Consider the following 10723-nt stretch of genomic DNA (forward strand, 5'->3'; position numbering starts at 1 on the left):
TACATTATATATTCTGAAGTAAAAAGTATGCTTCGCTATATGATATTTATATTTAGAACATCTGATGCCAAAGGAAAAATGTTCTATTAAAGATAGATTAGATTATTAGATAGATTAGACTATTTCAATATGTTCTGTTGGTAGGGTGCATTACTTTTTTGTCTTTTAGTCATTACATTTCAATAAAAATAGATTCTTAATTTATTAGTGTTTTATTTACATTTGTGGTTTGTTTGTTTTGGTGTATTTTTGTTTTGTTTTGTTTCCTGCTAGAAAAAAAAAAACAAACAAAAACCCAAAACTTCCCTAGGATATCATGGTATTTTTTTGCAGAAATTATGGTATTAAGCACATAGAGCTTGTGGAGAAATAAATAAAGATTTAGGCTGAGAGTCAACAAACCATCTATTTAGGTTTATCTTAGAGGCAAAAATAAATATAAGGTAGGCACAGAAGTGACTAAGAAACTATTTGTCATTATGATTTGATCTTTTTAACCTTCCATTATGAAAAGAGAAAAAACTAGTGCTAAGTGTGTTATTTTCACACCAAATTTGACATAAAGAACTGTATAAGAACTGACATCTAAGCAGAAGATAAACTGCAATTCTTGAAAATAAATAAAATGTTCTCCAACAGTGACAAATCAGCAACAGAGAGCAAGAGGCAAAATGCATGAGAGGTGGGAATTTGGAGGACCCAGTGTAGTCTCAGTGCTGTGGGAGCAAGATGAATGTGCATGAAGCCTAATTATCTTAGAGTGAAAGGTCATCAAAATCAATTTGCAGCATGATGTACAAAGGTCATTATCAGACTCTAATTCTCTGTGCCCATTTAAAACACAATAAAAAATAGAGTGGTTTCTTTAATAACTGTGATTATTAAAGAAAAAAAGACATATCACTGAGCTATCTATTTAAACATTTGTGTTACCTTAGTTTTTATTCAAAACATTTGAAAGAATGAGAGCTGATTTTTCAGAAGGCTGTGCTTCTGAAAATGTCTCAATTCATTTTCAGGATTTATAATGATGTAATTGAAAGCTCATCTCTAAAATTAAAATCCTTTACAACCAATATTGTTATATATATATAATATATATATATATTATATATATATATATATAATTATATATATTATATATATATATATATTATATTGGTAAAATAACAATAATATATATATTATATTTTATATATATATAATATATATATAATATGTAATAATATATATTATATATTTTACCAATTCATTATCATTTTTATTTTCAGCTTATGGAAGGAGATAGGCTAAAATTCATTTCCTTACCTAAAGTTAAATTGTTTACTCAGGGGTGCATATTGTCTGTTATGTCTTGCTCTATAACAGCTCAGTGTTAAAATGATCCTTGTGTAAGAAAACAAAGATTTGTACAATCAATAGAGAAAAGAGGTACTTCATGACAGATACACCTAAACCTATACCCAGATTACCTACAATGATTCTGAATGTAAACACAATGTATAGTACAATAGAAAATGACCAGATCTGTCAGAAGAGAATGGTTACAAGACAGCTTTCTTGAAACGTTTTTTTTTGTTTGTTTGTTTGTTTGTTTGTTTTGTTTGTTTGTTTTTTGTTTTGTTTTGTTTTGTTTTTTGTTTTGTTTTTTTGTCAATTAGGACATCAGGAGTAAGGAGTCCAAACACGGAGCTGTCATCCAAAAGAGACTAGTTGCTAGTCTCAGCATGGTCACTCAAAAGGTTAATAAAGTTCTGAAAATTGTACATTAATTCCATTTTGTGCTTTCTTCCCCGTTTCTCTAAAATGTGAAAGTTTTCCCAATCCCCATAAAGAAAAGACATTGGAAGTAGATGAAGGATGTAGTTAGATATGGTGTGAGGAGTGACCAAATTTTCATCTCTTTCTCCAACATGTTTTGAAGGACATTAGAAGTCTATGTAGGAGGGAAAAATAAAAAATAAATTCTCTGTCCACAGAGGCAGCAAGCCTGCAAGTGACCGATACTTTTACAATGTCCCCCATGATTTCCTTGTCTCATATTGGAGAGTTGGAGTTGACAGATGGACCACTTGGTGGGTAAGGAATTAGCTGTATGGCTGAACTCAAAGAGTTGTGGTCAATGGCTCAATATCCAAGCAGAGATCAGTAATAAATGGGGGTCCTCAGGAGTCAATACTGGGACTGGAGCTGTTTAATATCTCTGTAGGTGACATGGACAGTGGGACTGAGCGCACCCTCAGCAAGTTTGCTGATGACAACAAGCTGTGTGGTGTGGTCAACATGCTGGAGGGAAAGGATGTAATCCAGAGGGACCTGGACAAGCTTGAGAGGTGGACCCATGTGAACTTCATGAGGCACAACAAGGCCAAGTTCAAGGTCCTTCATCTGGACTGAGGCAATTCTAAACACAAATCCAGGCTGGGCAGAGAATGGATTGAGATCAACCCTGATGGAAATAACCTAGGTATGTTGGTTGTTGAGAAGCTCTACATAAGCGTGTAATATGTTCTTTCAGCCCAGAAAGCCAACTGTATACTGAGCTGCATCAAAAAAAAGCATGTCCATCAGGGCAAGGGAGGTGATCCCCCTTTGCTCTTGTGAGACCCACCTTGCACCTGTGCATTTATCTCTGGGACCTCCAGCAGAAGAAGGACATGAAAGTGTTAGAAAAAGTCCAGAGGAAGTCCAGAGGAGGGCCACAAAGATGATCAGAGGGCTAGAGCACCTCTCCTATGAAGACAGGCTGAGGTAGTTGGAGTTGTTCAGCCTGGAAAAGAGAAGGCTCTGGGAAGACCTTACAGTGGCCTTCCAGTATCTAAGAGGCCTACAGGAAAGCTGAGAAGGGATTCTGTGTCAGGAAATGTAGTTATAGAACAAGGAGGAATAGCTTTAAACTAAAAGTAGGTAGATTTAGATTAGATATATGGAAGAAATTCTTCACTCTAAGGGAGGCGAGGCATTAGAACAGGTTGCATAGAGAAGCTGTGGATGCCCCATCCTTGAAAGTGTTCATGACCAGGCTGGATGGGGCTTTGGGAAACCTGGCCTAGTGGAAGGTGTCCTTGCCCAAGGCACAGGAGTTTGAACTAGAAGATCCCTTGCAACCCAAACTATGCTATGATTCTGTGATTCTATAAGTGATTCCCTGCTTGCTGACCTCCTCATGCAAGCTGCAAAGCATCTGTAAGACCACAAGCAAAGACTCACAACCACTTCTGATTTGGGGAGCATTGTAGACATGACCTCTGCTTTCTTGATACCATGTGTGTATCTGTAGATGAAGCAATGAAAGTGAAATAGATTCTGAGATGAAGGTTTTCCAGAAATATCATCTTTTCTTCCTTCTCATATAATGTGCAGCCTCTGAAACTCTAATGTTGTTCAATTAACACTAATATGCTAATAAGTGTAGTAAACACACTTTTTAAATCTGAAACAAAAGAATCTCTTTCAACATGTATTTTCTTCTTATGATCTTTGCTCTTATAGCAGTTCAATCAATAGTTTGTTTTTTCAGTATTTAACTGAAAACATGATGCCTTCATAAAGACGCCACAGTCATTTCATTATTAACATGTCTTTTTTCTACAAATCAGAAAGGTCATTTCTGTTCTTTTAAAGACTTTTTTTTTTTTTTTTTTTTTTTTTTTTTTTTTTTTTTTTGTGAATAGGGTGACTGCAATATATACTGCAGGATACTTCTCTTTGTGCCAGTCATGGAAATCTTCCTGCAAAGGAAATGAGATTCAGTGTTTTTATTGGGAAGATAAAAATACTCAGTTTTTATTTTACAATTTGCTAATAATGAAGCAGTCTGAGAGGATGAATGTACTTGGAATAATAATAAAGGGCAGGGCAGATGCTGAAAGATATTTTTCATGTTTCTTCTGCTAATTGATGTTTGTTTCTTATGTCCTTTGTGTGCACTTCCTGAATTAGTGTAACATTCTCTGAGGATAAGTCAAACTAATTTTCCCCTCCTGACAGCTGCATCCTTGATGATACGCAAGGAATGGTTTCAGCCTTAAAATTTGGCACCCATGAAAACCATGCAGTGGACTCAATGGATTCCAAGGTTTTTAGAAGAGATTGACTGCTCTGCTGCTGCACCCAAAACTAGCCATGCTGGGCTGCAGCTGGGGGTTATACTAAGCCTGCCCTTCCTCACCCACAAGTGCTATGTTGGATCTAAGTAACATCAGTGTAATTACAGCCCAGCACCCACCCTTAGCTGGCTTGCAGCAAGTGTGCATACTTCAGGGAGGCAGCAGTGAAACCACTGCCATGGGCTCTAGTTAGAGTCTCGGTGACAAACAGGCTACCAGGCTGGAGAAAAGAGTTGGTGGAGTGAATTTAAAGAGAGCAAGTAAGGCCAGATCTCAGCCCCTATGAGCCATAAAAGGCAGTCTTCATGTTGACTGAAGAGGATTAGAAACCAAAATATCAACAGCAATTTTTGTATCACATGGGTTTTCTTTACAGGTGTTAATAATACATGTTATTAATGAGTTACCATACTGTATGTCTTGAGTTTCATTACAGGTACTAGCAGTGTATCTAATGTCATTTCTTGCACAGATCAATCAGAATTTTACACTGAATTTAAACTTTATTTCACTTCAGCTCTTAAAAAAAAATGCTATTACTCATAAATTTTGACTACTCTGATTACAAACGCATAAGTGGATAATGGCCTAACTTCAGTGCTCCATCAATGTAACAAGTAGTCCCTCTACAGCTAGCTCCTACAGCAGCTGCTGTTACACAGGTCTAAATCCTATTGACTGATCTATGCCCACCTCCTGCAGAGCAACCTTTCAAAATAGTCTTTGGAAAAGATGACTTCCATGTATAAGCCTGGAGCTTTTCTTGCCAAAGTCAGGCTCTACACATGTAGTTTGGTTGCAAACAGGCTGCTTACTCACTTGTCTTACACTGTTCATCAGGCCCTACTTCCTCATGTTGTGTGAATTTCTTTATTAGTAGTGTGCTTGATCCTGTAATAGAGTTCCAAAAAGCTATTGTGTGTCTGTGTATGTGCACTCCTATATTCTTCCTTTCTACTCTATCTTGACATCGAGTACTTTGACACCAGGGAAAAAATGCTTTACATTCAAACATTATACTATGTTCTTCATGAATAAAATATGATTTTGGTTAGCCCAGCAACACATAAAATTCAGCAAATTTATTTATTTATTTATTCTACTCACCTTGTATCAATGGTATTTTCTTCTGGATTTACAATCTCAATATCAGTCAACCTGCAGGGAACTTGACCTTACCCATGTTTCACTGCCAATATTCCTCTTCATGCTGTAATCATACAAATATGCTATAAGTAATTAAATATTGCTTCAGCAAAATTATAGTCTCAAGAGGATGTGCTTGTAAATACACATTTCATTTCAACCTCTTTAAATATTAAAGTAGAGTAGAAAAGTAATATCAGGTATTCCATTGTGCTAAAATGGAATCAAGATGCATGATTGCAGCTCCACAGATGAGTCACAAGATCAAAAAATATATTTGATGAATAGGTGTAACCTTCCATGGCAAAAGTGAAGGTTTAAAATTACTTTAATTAAACTATCTGGGTGTGGAAGTTACTTATATGAATTCACTCATTGCGTGGATTTTAATTATTTTTTTTTTTTTAATATTTTTTTTTCTGGCACCTGTTTCTCTGTAAGGAAAGATCTATAAGGTGCTAGGATCTTTTTATATGTTATTGAACAGTCTCTGGATTTGTGGGGAGTTTTCATTTCCATGATGGGCAGGTGTCATGGGGTAAGGATTAAAGACCAAAAGGTATCATTAATTTGCAGTTGAAATTACATGAAATACAAATAGTTCTTTAAAAGCCCATGTCCAGCTCATTGAGGTGACACAGTGAAACACTTAAAAGCAAGAAATGACAATGTTCAATGAAATTACAATAGTCAGCATTTGGTCAACTTTAATTTGCCACCACAGGGTTACTAACATAGGAATTCAGTCATTAATGAAAATGAGAAATTTCTTAGTATATGGTATAATAATATTTAGGTTTATGGTATAATAATATTTTGTTCACCTGAAATAGTCTAGTCTCTCTAACTTTGTTCTTTTCATTTGTCTTCAGTTTTAAAGTTTTCCCTCTCTCGAAGAATTTTGCAACTAATGAAGTTGCTTTTTACCAGTTCTTGTTAATGTTGTATTTCTTTCCTCCTTATTTGTTAACCAGAAGCTCTATGTTTTTCTTGCCTCTGATACACAGTTTGATTCTGCATAAGGTTTCTGATCTGTTCAGAGGAAAAAAAAAAGAAAAAAAAAAAGAGAGAGAGAGAGAAAGAAACAGGAAAAAAAAATCTATTAATATTATACCAAAATTTTATATTTGTCATCCTGTTTGTAGAGAAATTAAGATTACTGGTGTCCTTGCCAAATAAGTACTTACATGATGGCTAATATAAGTGTCTTGCTGCCTTTCAGCTAAGGTCACCTTGTTTCCTCCTGTATCCTGTTTTCTGGTCCATTTGAAGCTTCATATCAATTGTTGACATGGAGTCTGTTGATGAACATGCCCTAAGAGGACCATAAACCAATTTGTGGAGCAAATAAGAAGGTTATGAAAGCAATGACATACCCAGTGATTTTCCACTCCCTGTCTTGTGTATGTATCTTAATTTCCAGATAGCTGGATCAGAAAATGAAAAGAGCTAATAGCCTTCTTGTTCTTTGTGTTCCCCTCCCCCTTTCTGTTAGGTTTCAGTGGACTAGTTCAATAAAAGGAAAAAAGAATACTATTCACTAGAAAACAGTTATTTAGGTACAATAATTTGTACTTTATGTCATATTATAATGGTGAGTGTAAATTTTCCTTTGAACCATGTTTTATTAACATTTTTTTCCACAGAGTTACATCAAAAGACTCTATAAATAAGTGATGTGCTCAGACTGCCAGCTCTTACATGCATACCAATTACCTCTATTGGTTTCAGGACACGTAGTCAGTACTTTAAACAACCCAGATAATATTGCAAACTGAAATATTCAACATCTCCATCTTGGTATGCTGTCACCATGCAGAGAATGATTATAATTGGTAATCAGTTTCACTGCTGGTAAGTTGAGTGGCATGATGCATTTTATATCCATGCTTATGTCAAACTCAATTAACATTCTAACACAGTGTTTTTCAAAGACACAGACCTAATCTGAGCAAAAAACACTCTATTTATTTATTTATTTATTTGTTTATTTATTTATTTGTTTGTTTGTTTGTTTATAATGTTTAAAAATCACAATTCTGTGAAGAGAATAATATGAATTATGGTATAAATACCATAGCATTTCCTGTTTTAGCTTGCCAGAGAAAAAGGGGAAAAACATATATCTTCAATCCCAAATTTCTGTCTTAATTGGGGCATGACAATGACACGAGAAACTGCGGCAAAATAAGAAATACAAAGAAGTCAAGATTTTTCTTTGTTATTACACACTGCTGTATAAAGGTATCATATGCATACTGTGAACTGAAAAGAGGCTTAATTTTTTTGTTTGTTTTTTAACAAACTGTACTGAACACTGACTTATTTAATAGTTATCCCAGTGTTTTGTCAAATTCCACATAAATGGATGAGAAAACAAAATCATAAAGAGAAATCTAATATATGAAACCTTATTAGGAGAAATTATGAACCTGAATAGGGAAGATAACTGCAGCTTTGTGGACTTCATCAGTAATTGTATCACCCCCACTCCCCTCTGATAGCCAAGGTATTTCTCCTATAATCCTCAACTTCACTTTGTTACAATTCAGCAGACTTTATAGCACAGAACAGAAGAAAGAAAATAGATGAAACATCTTAAAAACAATCCTGAGTGATAAACTTTACACATCTTGTCTAGGGTAGTCCTGTTCCATCCACACTTCCTTTGTTGCATTATCACTCTGCTGGTCACAACTGTGATCTGTCTGTCCTGATGGAACTGACAGCGTTCTCTTTATGTTTTCTCCAGATAGGCTCTTTTCTATGTTAGAGCTACATGGCCTTTTCTTTAATTCTCACATAGGTGAGCCATTGAGTGACCCATATGCTGAAGTGATATACAGACTCACAAAAACAGTTGAGGTTGAAGGGACTTTTTGAGGTCGTAAATTTCGACCCCCTTCCTCAAGCAGAAAGCAGTTTTTCCAAGACCATGTTCAGATGCCTTTTTAATATCTCCAAAGAAATTGTCAGAAGGAGAAATACCTAATCAAGCTGTTGATTTGCTCCTCTTTCTTTCTGCAGGTTTGTTGGTGTTTGTGCTTTGTTTTGTTTTGTTCTTTTTTGTTGGGGGTGGGAGGAGGAGGAGGAAGAGGGCAAGGAAAGGGAGTGAAGGTGTTAGAAAATACGAAAACATAACTGCTTTGCTAAAAGGAAGATCCATTGGCAAATGAAACAAAAATATGATAACCTTCATTTAATTCTTTTGAAATAGTAGCACAACTACTATTTCAGTAGCACAACTTTTTTGAAATTGAAATTTTGAAATTTGTGCTACTATTTTGAAATAGTAGCACAACTACTATTTCAAAATAGGAGGCAGGTGAGGTTTCTTGAAATTTCAAGCTGGAGGCAGGTGAGGTTTGTTGAAATTGAAATAAATGTAGTTATATTTTGCTAGAAGTATTTTAATATCTCACGCATGCAAAACTTTCCTGTCAATCTCAAAGGGAAAAACTGTCTGACAGTACTAACTAGAAGCCTCTCTAATGAATATTATCAGAATAAAAATCCAGCTTGTGGAACAATCAAAAAAATCCTTAGTAGCTTTTAGTGGCAGACTCAGACCATGTTATCCCAACTGATCTTTTTCATCTTCAAAACATGAAAAAAAAAAAAAAATGTCAGTGATGTAAATGACCTGAGTAAATGGTTGTAGATGGTTGTAAATGACCATAAGTTGTATGAATAGGCCCTTATGAAGTAGAATGTAGTGGAATGTAGTTTGAGCAGAGTCCTCAAACCTGACTATTCCTGCCCTTTGGTCCTCCAAAACTGAGAGAAGTAATTCAATGTGTTCTAATGAAACCTGACCAAAGACTGGCATGACGAGTTCTGTGTCATGATGTCAGGTCCACTGTAAATTTTTATGTACCGTTGACCTGAAATTTGGAAATGACACTCACTGTTCTCCCTGGAAGAAATGGAAACATGTTTTGTTGTTCCATATCATCAGGAAGGATGGAGCAGAATGTCCAAATTTTATATCTTTACTTCTTGAGAACAAAACCTTATTCTTACTTTTTGGTAAGACAGACAATTTTTCCATCACTCTCTCCCTGTCCTCATATCTTGTCTTTAAGGTTGTGTTCTTTTATTTAGTTATACTAATACTCGTGGGGTGGTGCAAACCTTTGCTGAACACATTGTAGAATATTATTCTTATGGTGATATACTCTTGGCTCTCCTGTTCTTGTCCATTGAAACCTAAATAACACCTAGTTGCTACCTGATGAATTCAGCTGATTAATTCTGTATTTATTGGAAGTTATTGTTGGAAGTTATTGATACAAAGATATTTCATTAGTCTCTGAATACCAGTCTTGTATGCAATTTTGACATATTGATTTTTCTTACACTATTTTTTTGATAATGATTCCTTTGAGAGTATCAGCTTTTGGTAACAGGATAGAAAATGGGTATCTAAGTCAATTGTTATTACTTTACCTTGATAGGTAAAGTAACTTACCTTGAAATTATTGAATTGACAATTGTTGAAATGACAATTTCAATGTGATTTTTTTTTTTTTTTGGCTTTTAAATGAAACATTCCATGATTATTTGCATTGAAACATTTTTATAAAGAGGCTTTAATATGTTTTTCTATATTCAAAATATATTTTACATGAGCAGCCTGACAGCAAATCTTTGGAATAGTGTTTGTACCATATTCTTGTAAAGAAATTTTCTCACTTGGTTCTTCCTGAGAGGGTCTTATAACCCCACTGTCACATCTGACCACACTATTTCCCTGAAAAGCAATGTCTTCAATATGCCAAGAACATTTATGTAAGCAGTGTCATTTACACAGACTGAATTTCTATGTATCTGAAGACTAACATCCAAGAACACTGTACAGTATTTTGGTTATGAGGTTGATTAATGTAACGTTCTTAACAGTACTGCAAGCAGCATAGATCTGTTGCTTACAGCCATTTAGTATGTACAGTATATTTGCTCAGTGCAAAAGCTCCTGGGTTTTGAATATTGTCACACATTAAATTTAATTTAACAATTTTGAGGACTTTTTATTTTAATTTGTCAACTTCTGAGAACATCTGAACAGTTATTTCTCTCTCTTGATATGGCTTTTATCACAGTAGGAGCAGAATGCATGATGTGCATTGTTCTTCACTAGACTTTTATAATTTGGTCTGTACAAGTAATTAGTATTCATGTGGCATATTTAGTTTAACACAGGAAGCTGAATCTGATATACTATATGAAAACTATTTATTCTCTGAGCAACCTCATTAAAAGGCATGTTTGGAAACTAAATATGTGAAACAGTACATTGGAACCTGACAATATGATTATTGCTAAAATATTAATTAGGAAAATAGTAAAATCATAATAATGTATATTAAGACAATGCTGATGCTTGGACAGCACTTACTATTTAAAATGCCCAGCACTGCATTTTAGATTGCAGATACATGTATTTTTAATGATCACTGGGAATAATA

The 10723-nt window shown here is 34.8% G+C and overlaps 1 long non-coding RNA gene across 1 annotated transcript; it reads right to left on the minus strand.

The window, feature by feature from the left end:
* Positions 1–5171: 5171 nt before the first annotated feature.
* Positions 5172–6668, minus strand: LOC113840368 (uncharacterized). Its single transcript, XR_005261930.2, has 3 exons — positions 6443–6668; positions 6080–6287; positions 5172–5319 (listed from the first exon to the last, which is right to left on the minus strand). It is a non-coding gene; the product is annotated as an uncharacterized lncRNA (long non-coding RNA).
* Between the last annotated feature and the right edge of the window lie 4055 nt (positions 6669–10723).

The sequence above is a fragment of the Anas platyrhynchos genome, chromosome Z (assembly GCF_047663525.1).
Source record: "Anas platyrhynchos isolate ZD024472 breed Pekin duck chromosome Z, IASCAAS_PekinDuck_T2T, whole genome shotgun sequence".
Lineage (NCBI taxonomy): Eukaryota > Metazoa > Chordata > Aves > Anseriformes > Anatidae > Anas > Anas platyrhynchos.